Source organism: Cnephaeus nilssonii (genome assembly GCF_951640355.1).
Source record: "Cnephaeus nilssonii genome assembly, chromosome: 7".
Lineage (NCBI taxonomy): Eukaryota > Metazoa > Chordata > Mammalia > Chiroptera > Vespertilionidae > Cnephaeus > Cnephaeus nilssonii.
Genome location: NC_137078.1, coordinates 59,816,747 through 59,834,368, shown reverse-complemented (window position 1 = coordinate 59,834,368; position 17,622 = coordinate 59,816,747). Strand labels below are relative to the sequence as shown.

The window sequence follows — 17,622 nt, the reverse complement described above, 5'->3', positions numbered from 1 at the left end:
AACTAGAACTAGCTTTAAGGAAAAAGGGAGAATTTATTGACTCACATTTATTCAATAATTTTAAAAAATGATTAGAGCTTTTGTTCATTGGAAACTATAAAGATGTGTTTATTTTCCAGGTTGGAGCACAGATATACTCAAAGATATGCTTGTTTTTTTTACAGTTCCCACCTCAGATAGTTCCTCTTTTACATACTCTGATCAATACTCGGCTAAATAATAAAGGGGAACCCTCTGTGATTTCCAGAGAACTCTCTATGTGCAATAATCTCCTCTCTGGTATGCTGCCCTGAGAACTCTAGCTGCCTTGTCTCCCATGACCCCATCTTCTCAACTCAGAGAGTTTATGAGGCTCTTCCTGGATTCCCCTCTTTGCAATAGAGTATGGAAACTCTCTCCAGACAGTAAAATGGAGTAATAATAGGACTTACTTTATTCTCTCTCTCTCTCAGGAATCAGTCTGTTCTCTTCTGTCTGATGTCTAATGTCTAAAAACCATTTTTTTCATATAATTTATCTGCGTTTTAAATTGTGGCCCCTGTCACTCCATTTTGGTCCAAACTTAAGTCTATATCTGAGGAGTATCTATCATGTGCCAGGCAACTGGGACTCCTGCTTTTGTAGAGCACACAACCAAACTACAGAAATCTTAGAAGTTGAGCTTGTTTCGGGGACAGCAGGATCTGAGAATAGAAATGCTACCAGATTTCAAGATCTCTGTTTCTCTCTGGGAATTGCCCTTAACCAAAGGGAGGCGCCTCCCTCGGGTAATGCCTCCTCCTTGGGAGCAGCCTGCATCCAAAGACTGAGGAGTGAGGGTTACCGGGGCCTAACCTTTTGCCTTGATTCAAGACGTATCTGAAGGGCCATCCCAGCTTTAGATCAGTTGAGGCGTCTGGGGGACTTGAGAAGGTCTGACTCTTGGCAGGTCTGAAGAACATGGTTGAGTTTATTATTTTTATTCTGGAAGAAATGGAAAGAGATTAATATGCAGTGAAATCATATAAGACTTTCAATTAAGGAAGAACAACCACCTGGCACGATGACCCCTCTCTAGGACTCTAAAGATTTTTATCAAGTGCTTGAGTACAAGTGAGTCTTTTGTGAAGGAATGAAGACACTGGGCTTCCTTCCCCTCCCAGGATGGCCTAGGATAGAATGGAACTGTAGCATATTTAGGGGTTTAGAGACATAATCTGAGGAAATAAGTTCTAGAATTTTGCAGAAACAGTGATAGGACTATAAACTCTACAGGTTATAAGGTTTAACCAGTGAATATATGGATGTATCTGTAAGCAGCAAATAACTTTTTAGTTCCATTTGAGGAACTAACAGTAAAACTAATAAATGCCCCCTCCCCCCGCCCTCAAATCATCTACATATATAAAAGCCTAAGCAACCAAACAACCGAACAACCTGTCAAATGGTCGCTATGATGCGCACTGACCACCAGAGGGCAGACGCTCAATGTAAGAGCTGCTCCCTGGTGATCAGTGCGCTCCCACATTGGGAACGCTACTCAGCTGACCGACAGGCACTAGATGCTGGGCTCATGGCTGGCAAGCACAACTGTGGCAGTGTAAGCCTCTCCCACCTCTGCAGCAGCACTTACCAAGTGGCGGTGGCCGCAGGCGCAGTGGGGCTGGGATGAGCGGGAGCAGTGTGGTGCCCGGCCCGGGCTAGGGCTCCTCCCTAGCCACTTGCCACTTCGTACAATACTACATCCCCCAAGGGGTCCTGGATTGCGAGAGGGCGCAGGTGAGGCTGAGGGGTCCCACCGTTGCATGAATCCATGCACTGGGCCTCTAGTAGTATAATAAAATAAGGTAAGTGTGGAGATACAAAGATCCCGGACAACTAATTACTATATTAAAGAAAAGATAGACTTTTATAAGTTATTACTTAGCTTTGTAACGCAGAGAAAAACTGAGGAAAGAATTAGACAGGTCTAAAGTTATAATAAAGAAATGAGACAGCAAGAAAAATTGGAAGTTCATTTTAAGGAAAATTTAAAAAATAAATTATATTCATCCATCTATCATAACAGATAAAAATCATCAAAATTCTAGCCTCCAATAAAAACATTTCCAAAAGTGTTTCTTTATGCTTTATTAATTAAAAAACAAACAAACAAAAAATCACAACACTTTCCCCACCTTAACTATCCATTGAAGAGGTACCTCTGCAAATGAATTTACAATTGTTGATTGTAAATCCAACCAAAAGATAGAAGAATGAATTAGATAATTCTTGGAGAATTATTTTTACCCTATTATTGGGGTTTTCTGATGGTGTAACCTGACTCTTAGAAGCACAAATCTGAACTGAAAAGAAAATAAATTAAGAGAGCCATCTACTGGCAGTTCATTGAAATCTGTTTTATTCATTTGGTTTCTATGCCAAATAGACTTCCATAAGTAGTACTGTGATCAACTTTCGGGATAAATTTAATTTGACCAACCTTCATGCTATACTTTGCATGAAAGAAGGTATCTTGAAACCCAGATAACCGTGTTTAGGAGTTGTTCTTTGAAATTTAGCCAACTTGGCTATCACACTAGGAATGATGATGACAGGTTATATGATATTTAGCAAAGTAAACATAATAAGAGCAGACAATATATGTCCAGATCTGGTCCATTAAGTATTTTGCCCCAAAGTCAAGCTGCTAATAAGTGTCAGAGCTTGGATTCAGACTCAAGAAATTTGACTGCAGTGTTCATACTCCTAACCATAACCAGATTTTTTAAAAATTAATTGAATTCATATTATGTAATCACTATTGTTAATGCTTATAGAGACACTAGGGCAAATTTGAAAAAGTTATATATAGTTAGGATGAAAATGCAAACATAGATATACTTTAGTATAAATAATGTGATAAGTTAATTAATATATGCAAAGGGTGCTCTGAGACCACAATAGAGAGGCACTTAGCTTAGCCTGATGAAGAAAGAAAGGGATTGTATCTTAGCTTGTTCGCCCAGTCACAGCACCAACTACACTAAAATATAATTATTTGTTTGCTTTTCTAGACTGCAAACTCCCTGAAGTCAGGGGCTATGTCTTCTTGCTCACTCCCCCACCCCTACCCCCCATCTTATATTGGACACTTACTAAATATTTGTTTAATGAATAAATGTGACCCAGTATTGAGAAAAAAATCTGAGACACAGAGTGATGAGAGATCAGCCTGAAGGAGTGTGCAAAGGCCATACCCAGAGGACTTTATATGCTCTATAAGGATCTGTTCTTTTGAACCATTATCCCCACATGATCTCACAGTTTTTCATAGTTTCAGAACTCACATAACTTTTGGTCTATCCCCAGAACTGTAGTGAAGTAATTCCGAATGCCTGCTTGGAGTATCTAACCAGGAAATACTAGAGGTATTTAAGAGTTAAGATATTAACATATTCAAAGGGGACACATTTTCTTCTCCATCACCAAATCTGTTCCTTTACCTGTATTTTTTTTTAAATTTAGATATAATTTACATATTATCAAATTCACTCTTTCAAAGTGTACAACTCAGTGTTTTAGTATGTTCACTGCATATATACAATATATGTACTAATATGCAGTATAGTAATAGTTTTAAATAAAAAATTTGGAAACAACTTAAATAGTTTATACAGGGAAATAACTAAGTAAATTATAACATGTCAATGAAATACAATGTAATCAATTAAAGAGGCAGAGATATTAACTGGAAAATGTTCAAAGCAAATTACCAAATCAAAATAATTAAGCTATAATATTTTATTATGTTTGCTATAACATACATTACTTACATACATATATGCTGAATATATGTATGTATGTATATAGGGAAATATATACACAAAAAATATTAACAAAAGGTTACCACTTGGTCTATAATAATGTCAAAAAAAAAAAAAGGTTACCACTTGGTAACCAGATTATGATTTTTACTTTATATTATTTTCTGGTTTTAATTTTTGCATTGATTAGAATGGTAATTTTTCTGATCTATTTTCAAAGTTCAATAAATTCTTTTTTCAACTGTCTAGTCCATTGTTTAACCTTCTCATTGAGTTTTTAATTTAATTAACTACTTTTTCTATTTCTAGAAATTCTGTCTGGACTTCTTCACAACTATCTGGTGTTTTATTTTTTAAAATATATTTTATTGATTTTTTACAGAGAGGAAGGGAGAGGGATAGAGAGTTAGAAACATCAATGAGAGAGAAACATTGATCAGCTGCCTCTTGCACACCCCCTACTGTGGATGTGCCTGCAACCAAGGTACATGCCCTTGACTGGAATCGAACCTGGGACCCTTGACTCCGCAGGCTGATGCTCTATCCACTGAGCCAAACCGGTCAGGGCACTATCTGGTTTTTTAAAACAATATGATTTTTCTCCTTTTATTTTATTTTTTATTTTTAAAATATATTTTTATTATTTTTTTACAGACATGAAGGGAGAAGCATAGAGAGTTAGAAACATCAATGAGAGAGAAACTTTGATCAGCTGCCTCCTGCATGCCCCCCACCCCCCTCCCCGGGATGTGCCTGCAACCAAGGTATATGCCCTTGACCGAAATTGAACCGGGGACCCTTTAGTCCACAGGCCGACACTCTATCCACTGAGCCAAACCGGTTAGGGCTCCTTTTATTTTTAAAATCACTTTAAACTTTAAAGATTCTTATCTCATAGGCCCTATTGAATAATTATATTTCCAGATATTTCTGGGTTTCTAAGTACTTATGTTTGCTATCTCACATGGTTAATTGTTTCCTCCTGTGTTTTTTAAATTGGATTGTGACCACATCTGAAACAATAGGAATTTTGTGGTGGCCTTACTTTAGGGTGACTTTTCAGCAAAGTTTTATAATTGTAGTAGATTCTTATTATTTGTGGATTCCATATTTGCAAATTCAGCTACTTGCTATAATTTGTTTATGACCTGCAAATCCATAGTCATGGCTCTTTCTCTGTCATTGGTGGACATGCTCATGCATGGACCTGTGGCAAATAGGAGTTCCCCGCTCATGGTCCCAGCAGAAGTCAAACAAGACCTTTCTGTTTCAGCTCTCAGTTGATAAACAAGTGTCCCTTTCGAGGTATACTTATTGCTATGTGTTTTTGTTGTTTGTTTTACATATTCTTGGGCTTTTTGTTGGAAAGGCCCCCAAGCTAGTGTTGAAGTGCTGTGTCTAGTGTTCCTCAGTGCCAGAGGCTGTGATGTGCCTTACAGAGAAAATGCTTGTGTTAGAAAAGCTTCATTCAAGGCCATGAATTATAGTATGTTGACCATGGGTTCAATGTTAATAAATCTACTAGAGGCCCAGTGCACGAAATTCGTGCGCGGGGGGAGGGGTGTCCCTCAGCCCAGCCTGCACCCTCTCCAATCTGGGACCCCTTGAGGGATGTCCGACTGCCCGTTTAGGCCAGATCCTACCAGGATCAGGCCTAAACGGGCAGTCGGACATCCCTCTCACAATCCAGGACTGCTGGCTCCTAACTGCTCGCCTGCCTGCCTTCCTGATTGCCCCTAACCACTTCTGCCTGCCAAACCTAGCAAAAATGATAAGATAGACTGGCAAACAGTCTGATCACCCCTTAACCACTCCCCTGCCAGCCTGATTGATGCCTAACTGCTCCCCTGCCAGCCTTTTTGCCCCTAACCGCCCTCCCCTGCAGGCCTGGTCACCCCTAAATGCCCTCCCCTGCAGGCCCAGTTGCCCCAACTTCCCTCCTCTACCGGCCTGGTCACCCCTCACTGCCCTCCCTTGCAGGCCTGGTCCCTCCCAACTGCCCTCCCCTGCTGGTCATCTTGTGGTGGCCATCTTGTGTCCACATGGGGGCAGCCATCTTTGACCACATGGGGGCAGCCATCTTTGTGTGTTGGAGTGATGGTCAATATGCATATCACTCTTTTATTAGATAGGATAATATCTAGCCCTAGCCGTTTTGGCTCAGTAGATAGAGCATCGGTCTGCGGACCAAACATCTGAGGTTCGATTCCAGTTTGGGGCACGTACTTTGGGCACAACCAGTCAATGTGTTTCTCTCACATCGATATTTCTCTCTGTCTTTCTCTCTCCCAATCTCTCTAAAAAATCAATGGAAAAATATACTCAGGTGAGGAGTAAAATAATAATAATAATAATAATAATAATAATAATAATAATAATAATTCTATGATATCTATTACATAGGTGTCTTTAAACAGAAATACACATAAACAAGGTTATACAGACAATGAAATAGTAAAGTCATGTTAATGCAGAGTAAGTGGTATGTGTGGAGAGTGAGGGGGTAGGTAGTTTCAGTGTTATTGTCCAAGTTGTGTGTGTGTGGTAGGGAGATGTTTTGGTTCTTCCATTCATTTTATATCAATTTCTCAATTTGAGGATTCCCTGCTATGCGTGGAGTATAACTCCAGACCTGAGTGAGGGCACACTCAAATTGCAAAATATGGAAATTGTAAAATTCCCCCACCCCTTCTTTTTTTCCTACCCAATTCTAGAATAACTCTTTCTTCCTTCCTTCCTTCCTTCCTTCCTTCCTTCCTTCCTTCCTTCCTTCCTTCCTTCCTTCCTTCCTTCCTTCCTTCCTTCCTTTCTCTCTCTCTCTCTCTCTCTTTCTTTCTTTCTTTTCTTCCTCCCTTCCTCCCTCCCTCCCTTCCTCCTTCCCTCCCTCCCTCTCCCCCTTCCTCCCTCTCTTCCTCCTTTCTTTCTTGTCTACTTTTCACTATATTTTTTCAATATATTTTGTAGTAAGAGAATGTGGAGGTTTTCTTATTCAAAATATTACCTGTTACATTTTTTCAATTATAGTTGACATTCAATATTATTTTATGTTAGTTTGGCTGCACACCTGTATTACTTTTATGACTAGAAAAACAGATCATCAAGAGTCCATATGTACACTTGACCACCCACTTGAGGAGAGATGTGCAACAAATACTTTAAGCACTATATTTTGCAAAACAGAAAATAAGCATTGTTATCCAAGGAACATAAAATAGAGGGAGAGCCTGGGATTTGGATTTAGACAATTCTAGATGCAAATTCTACTTCTCTCCCTTACACTTATGTGATCCTGAGCAAATCAGTGAACTTCTCTCAGCTTCATTTTCCCCAGCTCTACAATAAAGACAACGTGTAGAGCTGAGACTGGAATATATCAGGTATTTGCTAAGATGTAAATGACTAAGAGTTTAAAGCCCTAGCTCTCAAAGTGTGGTCTGCATCTTTGGGGATTTCCAAGACCCTCTCAAGAAGTTTGCAGTCAAAACTGTTTATAATAATTCTAAGATATCTGTCTTTTTTACTATGTTGACATTTGCACTGAAGTACTGTGATCTTCCCAGTTTTTGTGTTTCTATAGAGAAATAAAAAAGAATAAATATCAAGAAGAGTTCTCTTCTGAAAATGCCTTTTTTATTTCAAAATATATACATATAATGTTTTTATACTTTCATTTAAAGTTTTGTGATATCAAGATTTAATATTAATATCAACTTAATTGAAAGTTTGAGATCTTGCTTTTAGATCAACTGACAAACTGCCACTATTAGACTCTTTCCTCTTTCTCTAAAATCACTGAATTCTTGAGTCTCCAAATATCCAAAATAGTTAATTTTTTATTGTGCAAGAGAGAGGGAGAGAGAGAGAGGGGGGGGGGGGGGAGAGAGAGAGAGAGAGAGAGAGAAGACTATTTTTAGCCTTACAATCAATTTTCTAAAGTACAAATTTTCTAGATGTAATTTACTTACAGGATATTTTTTTCTTACATGATATTCTGAGAAGACTATTTTTAGATTCAGAAGAATCTGAAATTGGGCCAGATTGAAAGTTAGACTAATAGATGTAATGTTTATGAGCAGTGTTTAACTTCCTGTCTTTCCCTGGAAAGAGTGTAAGGTAGAAAAAAAAGAGCATTTAAAAAATTAATGTTTATGAATAGTTCATAATAACATGGGTATATGCTTTATGTTTTAATGACAAGTGAAAACAGCTGGATAAAAAATTATGCTGGTAAAATAATCACAACTCTGTCAAACAAAGGTATAAAAACTATACTTAGAAAAGGTATAAAAAAATACAGATCAAAATGTGAACAATGGTTGCCTTTAGATGGTGACATTTTGAATGATTCCTTTTTTTCTTACAGCTTTTCTCCCTTAAATACATTTGTTCTAAAAGGGGACATATATATATGTTAACGTAAAAAAAACAACACATTGAAACCTGTAAAGAATTTTTTGTGAGTTGATTTGAGCCAAACTGTCAACATATGCCGGGAAGCAGAACCTCAACGAATTGAGATAATGCTCCCCAGAATAGGGGGTTACATTTGTATGTATACATTGCAATCAAAGGAGGGACATAGGTGGGTTACATGAAATTCATTGGTGATAGATTAAGGAGGTGGGATAAAGCAAAGCGGTGGGAAACCCCTGAGATTTGATAAAAAGTAAAATGATGGACACATACTTAGGTGGGTGCAGGAACAATTAACATGATAATGAAGGAATTTGTGGTATCTGTCCTGGTGCCCACCACAATTGGTTGTGCCCCAGGGGCTCCAGAAAAAGGGAAGTTACAAGTTACCCAGACATTTCAAGGGTATGTTATCATAGATACAAAAAGACAGATAGGCTCAGTTAAGGTAAAAGTTGACCTTGTCAGTGAAGATACCGGCCAAGACGTAACTGCCCACCGTAACTGCGTTCAGTTAAAGTTTAATTTCAGACCATCCTTTGTGGTTCCTTTAGGTCTCTGAGTTTGCAAGACTGCCATGCAGGCCTCCCCTGGGCTTGTCAGGTCAGCATGTGGCCCTTTTTGTCCACATATAATACTTTCAACAATAAAGAATTATAAAAAACACACAACAAAATATTAATTCTGCCACCAGCACCAAGTAAGAGGAATCACTGTTTTATCTCCCCATGCCTTAGAGGTCACGCACATAATACACCCACAAAAATCATACTAAAAACACAAGAGTATCTTTCTCATTTTCTTTTCCTGGCTCTCAGCACTAACCCAGTGCAACTCCTCCCCCTAAACACCCGTTCTCATGACTAACATTGTCAGGCCTCAGGGAATGCTTTTCCACATCTCTTGCCCCACAAAGGCCACTGTGTTGGAATGCTGTAATGCTGGTGGCAACATCAAAGATAAACACTGCTTCAGGGTATGGAGAGGATTCGAGTGGCAAAGTGTTCAGATAGGAAAAAAGACTTTTTATCAAATCTTTTCTCACAGAAATTATGAATGCAATAGATTCTTGCATAGCAAAGAATCATTTTGCAATACAGCTAGGCATTCACTTTCTTGCTTTTGTTCCTCTTCCAACTTGGGGTTCCAAGGTACTTAGGAATTAGCATGGTATGTGCAGCCATTGTATGTGGTGACTGAGATAGGTATTTCTAACATGGCCTCCAAGGATTCCCACCTCCTTGTATGTGTGCCCTTGTGTCATCATCTCCCCTTGAGTGTGAGCTAGACTTGGTGAATTGTTTCTAGTGAGTGGAATACAGCAAAAGTAATGGGCTGTTAATTTCATGATGGGATTTTAAGACCGTGACTTCCTTCTTGCTAGCAGACTTTCTCTCTGGCTTTCTTGGCTCACATGCTCTGATGAAACAAGCTGCTATTGTTGAAGAGGCCCATGTGGCAAAGAACTGAGAGTGGCTATGGCCAACAGCCAGCGAGGAACTAAGGCCCTCAGTCCAACTGCAAATAACTGAATCCTGCCAACCACCGAGTGAACTTGAAAGCACATTCTTCCCCAGTCATGCCACAGAAGGCATGCCCACACCTTGGTTGCAGCCTTGTCAGAGACCAGGAGGCAGAGGACCCAACCATATCATGCCCAGATTCCTAAAAATTGTAAGATAATAAATGTTGTTTTTTAAAACCACTAAGAGATGGGTAGTCTGTTATACAAAACTAGAGGCCCGGTGGATGAAATTCGTGCACGGGGGTGTGTGTCCCTCAGCCCAGCCTGTACCCTCTCCAATCTGGGACCCTTGAGGGATGTCCGACTGCTCGTTTAGGCCCGATCCAGGTAGTCGGACATCCCTCTCACAATCCAGGACTGCTGGCTACCAACTGCTCGCCTTCCTGCCTTCCTGATTGCCCCTAACTGCTTCTGCCTGCCAGCCTGATCACCCTGTAACCACTCCCCTGCCAGCCTGATTAATGTCTAACTGCTCCCCTGCCAGCCTGATTGCCCCTAACTGACCTCCCCTGCAGGCCTGGTCACCCCTAACTGCCCTCCCCTGCTGGCTTGATTGCCCACAACTGCCCTCCCTTGCAGACCTGGTCCCTCCCAACTGCCCCCCCCCCCCTGCTGGCCATCTTGTGTCCACATGGGAGCAGCCATCTTTGACCACACGGGGCAGCCATCTTTGTGTTGGAGTGATGGTCAATTTGCATATTGTTCTTTTATTAGATAGGATATGTCACTAATCCAGTGGCTGCGAAACATTTTGCAATTTTAAATGTATATATTATTCTTAAATGTATAAAATATAGGTCTAAACATAAAAATATTTTTTATTTATCATAAAAACGTGATTAGTGATGTTCAGCATCTATTCATGTACTTATTGGCCAGCTGTATATATTCTTTGGAGAAATGTCTATTCAAGTCCATTCCCCATCTTTTAATTGGGTAGTTATCTTTTTGTTATTAATCTGTAAGTTCTTTATATATTCTGAATACTAGACTCTTTTCAGATATATATATTTACAAATATGTTTTCCTATTCTGTGGATTGTCTTTTCATTTTCTCCACAGTGTCCTTTGATGCATGAAAAGTTTTTAATTTTGATGAAGTCCAATTTATCTATGTTTTCATTTTTGCTGATGTTTTTGGTGTCATATCTGAGAAGCCATGGCCAAGTCCAGGTTATGGAGATTTACTTGTATGGTTTCTTCTAGTTTATCATTTTAACTTTTATACTTAAATCTTTGACCCATTTTTAGTTAGTTTTTGAATATGGTATGAGGTAGGCATCCAACTTTATTCTTTTGCATGTTGAAGAGACTATTCTTCTGCTATTGAATGGTCTTGGTTGCCATGCACTGCTTTTTTCTCCATTTTTTTATTGTGGTAAAATATAACATAAAATTTACTATTATAACCATTTTAAGTGTATAGTTTAGTAGCATTAAGTACATTCATATTGTTGTGCAACAATTACCACCATCCATCTCCAGAACTTATTTCATCTAACAACACTAAAACTCTATACCCATTAAATAATAATTCCCCATTTCCCTCAGCCCCCAGCCGCTGGCAACAACCATCCTACTGTCTGACTCTGTGCATGTGACTATTCTAGGTACTTCATGTAAGTGGAATCATATAGTATTTGTCTTTTTGTGACTTACTGATTTCACCGAGGATAATGTCCTCAAGATTCACCCATGTTGTAGCATGTGTCAGAATTTTTTATTTTTTAAAGGCTGAATAATATTCTATTATATCTATATACCATATTTTGCATACCCTTTCATCTGGTGATGACACTTGAGTTGCTGCCATCTTTGAGCTATTATGAATAATGCTGCTATGGCATGCATGTACAGCATGCACTGTTTTGTGTGTTTTTTTTCGGGAGAAAAAGTTTTCCCAGAAGCTCCCCAGCAGATTTCCCCTTACATCTTATTGCCTGGAATTATGTCACATGTTCATGCCTAAACCAAGAAAGTGGGCCACAGCCCTGCTGGGTAGCTCAGTTAGTTAGAGCATTGACCCCATATGCTAAGGTTGTGGGTTCGATCCCTAGTCAGGGCACATACAAGAATCAACCAATGAATGCGTGAATGGATGGAACAGTAAATAGTTGTTTCTCTCTCTCTCTCTGTCTCTCAAATCAATAAAATTTCAAAAATTATTTTTTTTTAAAAAGAAAGTGGGCCACAATGTTTGACTTAGAGTCTAAACTTTCGGCAAATGATAATTTATGCCATGTAGGGCTTGGGAAAGTATTTCTCCCCTGAAGCTCTTGGCTTTGAGGAGGAGGGTGCCTTGCATTTTAAGGGAAGTATGTGAGTGTTGTAAGCAAGTCAGTTACACTCTCTGCTGTCAAGATGAGTGAAAGCTGCACACACAGGTTAGGGTAAAACACGGATTTACATAGGATTTCTTTTTTGAAACCTTGAGGCCAGTGATAACTATCTCACATTCCTGTCATCCTCCATCACCATCTTTCTTTTTGTGTTCTCTCCTGTGCTTCCTTTCCCATGACCCAATCTCCCACTACTTTTCTCCCTTCAAATATTTCAGTTCCTTCTCTGATGCTCTTATTAGCTACATTCTGATTCTTCTCACAGAATTCTTGCTTCACTTCTTGGTCTTAAGGAATACCGACTCTTCTCTGAAGATTCTGTCCCCCTACAACTTTCTTGAATTTATGCTTTTTTGTCTTTTTGGTTTCATTTATTCATGAACACCACATCCACAGTCCACAGATGAGTTCAGCTCTCTCCTCATTATTTAGTGCTATATAATTCAGTAGTGCTTTGCTTTAATGTAAAAATCTGTTCCTTAAAGGATTTCATGACATTTGCATATATCATTCTCCACCCCACCTCATCTCTGTCACATTTTGGCTGGATGGTTACTAGCTCAGATTCCCACCAACCTGGTTCACAATCTTACCCTTGCCCATTTTTTCAACTGTCATCTAAAACTGATGACTCTCAATGCTAAATGCTCAGCTCAAATCTTCCTTTTAAACTCCAAATCTAATTGCCTCCTGGGCATAGCTATCTGTTATCTCCAAAGCTCTCTTAATTTAATATGTGGAAAGTTGAAAAACAGAAACCTGGGAGTCTCCCTTGATTCCTTCTCTCCCTCATATCTCTCTCTCTTTTTTTAAAATATATTTTTATTGATATCAGAAAGGAAGGGAGAGGGAGAGAGATAGAAACATCAGTGATGAGAGAGAATCATTGATTGGCTGCCTCCTGCACACCCCCTACTGGGGATTGAGCCCGCAACCTGGGCATGTGCCCTTGACTGGAATCGACCCTTGAGTCCATAAGCCAATGCTCTATCCACTGAGCCAAACCAGCCAGGGCCCTCATATCTCTTTTTTATTCTATTATCCTAATATCTCTAACCAGTTTATTTTTGCTTTTTCCTTATCACTATTCAGATATTCCTGAAAAAAGAAAAATCCACAACCTGAAATATAAAAATAATATCCCAACTGGTCTTTTCAGTCCAAGCCATTCTCCATAATATTGCAACGAGCAACCTAAAATGCAATCGAATTATGTCGTTCCCATTCCCTAAATGGTTCCCTTTATAGTCAGGTTAAAGTCCAAGATTTTTTATCATAGTATACAAGGCCCCTTTATGAAATAGCCTCAGTCTGTCTTTCCAGCCTTATATCGTACCACTCCCTCATTCTCATGCTCCAGTTATATAATGAGTTTATGGGCTATCTTAAACTAGTTGAACTTCCTTCTTCTGAAGCTGGTTAATAATTATTTTTGTCATTTAAGTGATCGCAGGATTTCCTCCTCTAGGATCCCTCAATTTGAGAGTAACTGACATTCCTTTTTCTCGTATTACCTGTCCATACCTCTATCATAACACTATATTGGGCGACCATACATATATTATCTAAATTCTTTTCATATTTCCAGGTTTTAGCACAGTGTTTAATAATACTAGCTGTGAATAGATACTGTGCTACATTTCAAGGCTAAGACTTATTTTGTAGCACTTGTGAAGTGTGACTATGAAAGGAAAAGGAGGATAGAATAATATTGCATTTAGGAGGGAAGCTGAGTTCACTGAAGATGCTTGCAAAATTATAGGAATCCTGTGAATGTTTGTAGGCTGAGGTAAAGGGGACAGTGGAGAGAGGGAGAGGTTGAATATACAGGAGAGGTGATAGAAATAAGGTCACTTGGAAAGGAGAAAAGGTTTCACCAAATTTTGCCTAAAATAATTTTTTAGTCTTGTAAAGTCTACAAGGTATTCACCTCATCAAGTTATTTCAAAATAATATCCTTAATTGAGTTCAATTTATCTCAAAGTAATATCCTTAATCAAGCATTCATTGTACACATTTACTTATTAAACAGAACCTTCATCTTTCCCTAGGTCCAGGAGGAAGATGGATAAGAAGTATACTAGCTAGGCCTCTGGCCAGGTAGCTCAGTTGGTTAGAGCAGCGTCCCTTACGCCAAGGTTGTGGTTCAATCTCTAGTCAGGGCACATAAAATAATCAACCAATGAATGTTTAAATAAGTGGAACAACAAATTGATGTTTCTCTCTCTCTCTCTTTCATTCTCTCTCTCTTAAATCAATCAATAAATTAAGAACGGAGTATACTAGGTAGAAGTTAAAGATTGAAATTTACTAACAAAAATGTAGAGCCTATCACAATCAATATGCTATTAGAGTGGCTAGCATGGTCTCAAAGTACAAGCATGGGATATGATGACATTTTAGAAAGGGCTTGACACTTAAGATAATTGTATGTAATATACATATGTGTTACCGGAAAGGGGACCTGGCCCTTCGCAGGTCTGCTTCGGACTGGCCCATAGTATGTGGGTTCTTGAGTTCTTGCAGGAAGGATTTGTGGGTTCTTGCCTTTGTGCAGGAAAGATTTCACAGTGCAAGTCCAGGTGACTTTGAGAGTATGTTTATTAAAGCCAGGGACAAGGAAACAAGGAAGGGCTTAGGATAAAAGAAGCAACAGGAGAGAGCCTAGGAGGGGCTGCTTTGGCTCACTGAGAAGTCAGGGAAAAGGGGTTCAGGGGGTTAACCCGGGACAGGCTGCTGCTGCCTATTGCTCCTCTGCTTTCAAGTCTAGGAGACGCATGCCTGTGAGGGAGGAAGGGTGGGGGGAAGGCATGGAGGGAGAGTGTGCTGGGTCCTTTATTTTGAGGGTTTTTAGAGGCTAGGAGTTCAGGGGAGGTCTGAGGAGATATCTCAATGGAATAGTCATCAGCTCCCAGGTGTGCCCTTTCAGACCCCTAGGGCAGGGGTCATTAGTAATTGAGGCTGGTCCTGGCATGGCCTACAAGGTTTTGCTGCTTTTCTGGGTCTGGAGCTGAGATATAATTGAGGCCTAGATATTTTTCTCTAGGGAGGTAAGGTCAGGGGCCTAAACCTCATGACCAGTGATATGCCAGAGGAGGAAAGGCCACCCTGAGGGCTAAGTCCCGCACCAGTTTTGCCTGTGGCTAAGCATCAGGGGTTTTCTAGCCTCATGATCTTCTGTATCTGGCTTTAAATTGCTTGGCCAGTTTATTCAGCTATTTGCCTCAGTTTTCCCATTTCACTTGCCAAGGAACTTTTCTAGCTTCTTATTGTCCTGCCTCATATACTAGTATATCTCTAACTCTATCTATCTATCTATCTATCTATCTATCTATCTATCTATCTATCTACAGCAGTAAATTGCTGTCTCATTATTTTTGAATGTCTGATTAATCAAATATTCTGGTTTTAATAGCTATTTTATTATATAATCTGAATTATTAATTTAAAAATAATAGCTTATGTTAAAACTACATAGCATGGATGAGAAGAGAGTTTCAGGGCTTCAGACATCACTGTGGACTCCCACAAACACTTAGGGAGTGCCAGTCACTCTGTACAAAGAACTGTGCTTAGAGCTAAGAGAGACACAGATGTTTAAGATGTGGCTCCTGCCTTTTAGAAGGTAAATGGGCTATTATAGAGTTCCAATTAACCAAATGCATCTGTGATTATTAAAAGTTGATATTACACATGTTACTTTCTATTTTCCATTCTGATAAAGCTCTTATATTCCTTTTATTTCCCTTTAAGTCTTTCCTAATGATCAAAACTATCTGTGCTTCAGAAACAGATTGTAGTGTCTAGGCAGGGTGCTTTGCCCTTAGCAGGTGTATTTGTTGAACTGAAATGAATATCTTGTCCAATGTTAACTCTTGTATGGCTGGGAATTGGCTGACTTGGAAATTCAAAGATACATCTAGAGGAGAGAATATGGCTAAGCACTGCAGCTGCAAAAATCTCTTTTAAAAACCTAAATTCTGTTACATAAATTATGTATTCTTTAAACTCTCTTCCACATTCATTTACCCAATTGATCACTGAAACTGCTCTAGAAATATGTGTATCAAATATTTAGCATATTTTTAAAGCTTCCTTAATAACACCCCTAATAAGTGGATGCAATTATGTATTTATTTACTATGAACACCTATGAATAGCTGAGAACCTAATTATAGCTGATCATTACTTCTGTATCATTCCAAAGGAAATGCTTTCTCTCTGTGTGTTATTGTGTTGGTGCACGAGCATGGAAGACAGCAGATTGTTTTCCAGGATCATAGATTTTAAATATTTACTTGCTAGTGCTGCATAATTTAGCACACTGGTGTTGGAAGGCAGTTTGTATGGTAGCTGATGCCATGTCAATGTTACAGAATATAATTTCCCTCTGTGACTTCTACATGAAGTTGTAAAAATGGAGACTATTCTAGTCTGTTTTAACCAATTAAAATTTGTTTTGCTATAAATCCATAGAAAACCATTGTTTGTTGCATGCACACACGTTTGTTTTATAATTACCATGTAGTTTATCTTGAGAATTCAAGCATTGTTTCTCATGTCTGTTAATGCACACTATCAAAAATAAAATAAATTCATTCTTGTAATCCTAGTCTTAATGAAAGTAACAAAAAGGTATCCACACAGCTTGTTAATGCGTGGTATGTGTTCTAAGAAATCAAAACAGAGTTCTGTGTTTTAAAATACGGAACTGTTACTGGATGGGGTGTGGACCTGGGACGGGTCTGCCTGGGGCCCGCTGGTAGTGTTCCTGACTTTGTGTAGAAAAGACTTCACAAAATGAGTCCACATGGCATTTGAGAGTATGTTTATTAAAGCTGAGGACAGTGAAACAAAGGGAGGGCTTAAGGTAGGAGAAGCAACGGGGAGAGGAAAAGTCAGAGAAAGGGGGCCTTGGAGACAGGCTCAGGGGGTTAGCCTAGGGGCTTAATCACAAGGAACAACAACAGCCTGTAATTATTGGAATCGAGAGTCCAGGTCAGTGGTCGGCAAACTCATTAGTCAACAGAGCGGCAAACCGTGGCTCGCGAGCCGCAGTTTGCCGACCACTGGCCTAGGTTGACCTGCCATTGCCCACTGCTCCGTAGTTGCAAGTCTTGTAAGGTCCCTTAGAGTTTAGGAGTAAAACAGCAAAGATGCAAGGCGTGGGCATGCTCTTGGGAGAGCTCGCTGTGGCGTCAGCTTCTTGGAGATTTCTTGACCTTTCTTTGGCCTGCTGGAATCCTAGGGGAGGTCTCAGGGGAGGGTCTTAACAGAATATTCATTTGCTTTTCAGGTGTCTTCATCAAAATGTGTGTGTAAAGGGGCCAGGGTTATTTTCTGGTCAGTTTTATTTTAAAGAACGTGATCGAAGGGGGATTGGGATTAAGGCTGGTCTGCCCTGGGACAGTATGTAATGTGTAAACCATTTGCTCCTAAGTGTATTTGGTTAGGAAAGATAAACCTTGTGATTTATTAACTAGCTGTAAATTGCTCAAATCATTTGGCATTGTCTAATTATTTTGTCTCAGTTTCCCTTATTCCACTTGTCAAGGAATTT

The 17,622-nt window shown here is 39.3% G+C and overlaps 1 protein-coding gene across 1 annotated transcript in view; it reads left to right on the top strand.

Annotated features, from left to right (window-relative positions):
• Positions 1-17,622, top strand: part of ATG4C (autophagy related 4C cysteine peptidase) — a 133,353-nt gene that overhangs the window by 35,564 nt on the left and 80,167 nt on the right. The gene's annotated exons all lie outside the window — the stretch shown is intronic.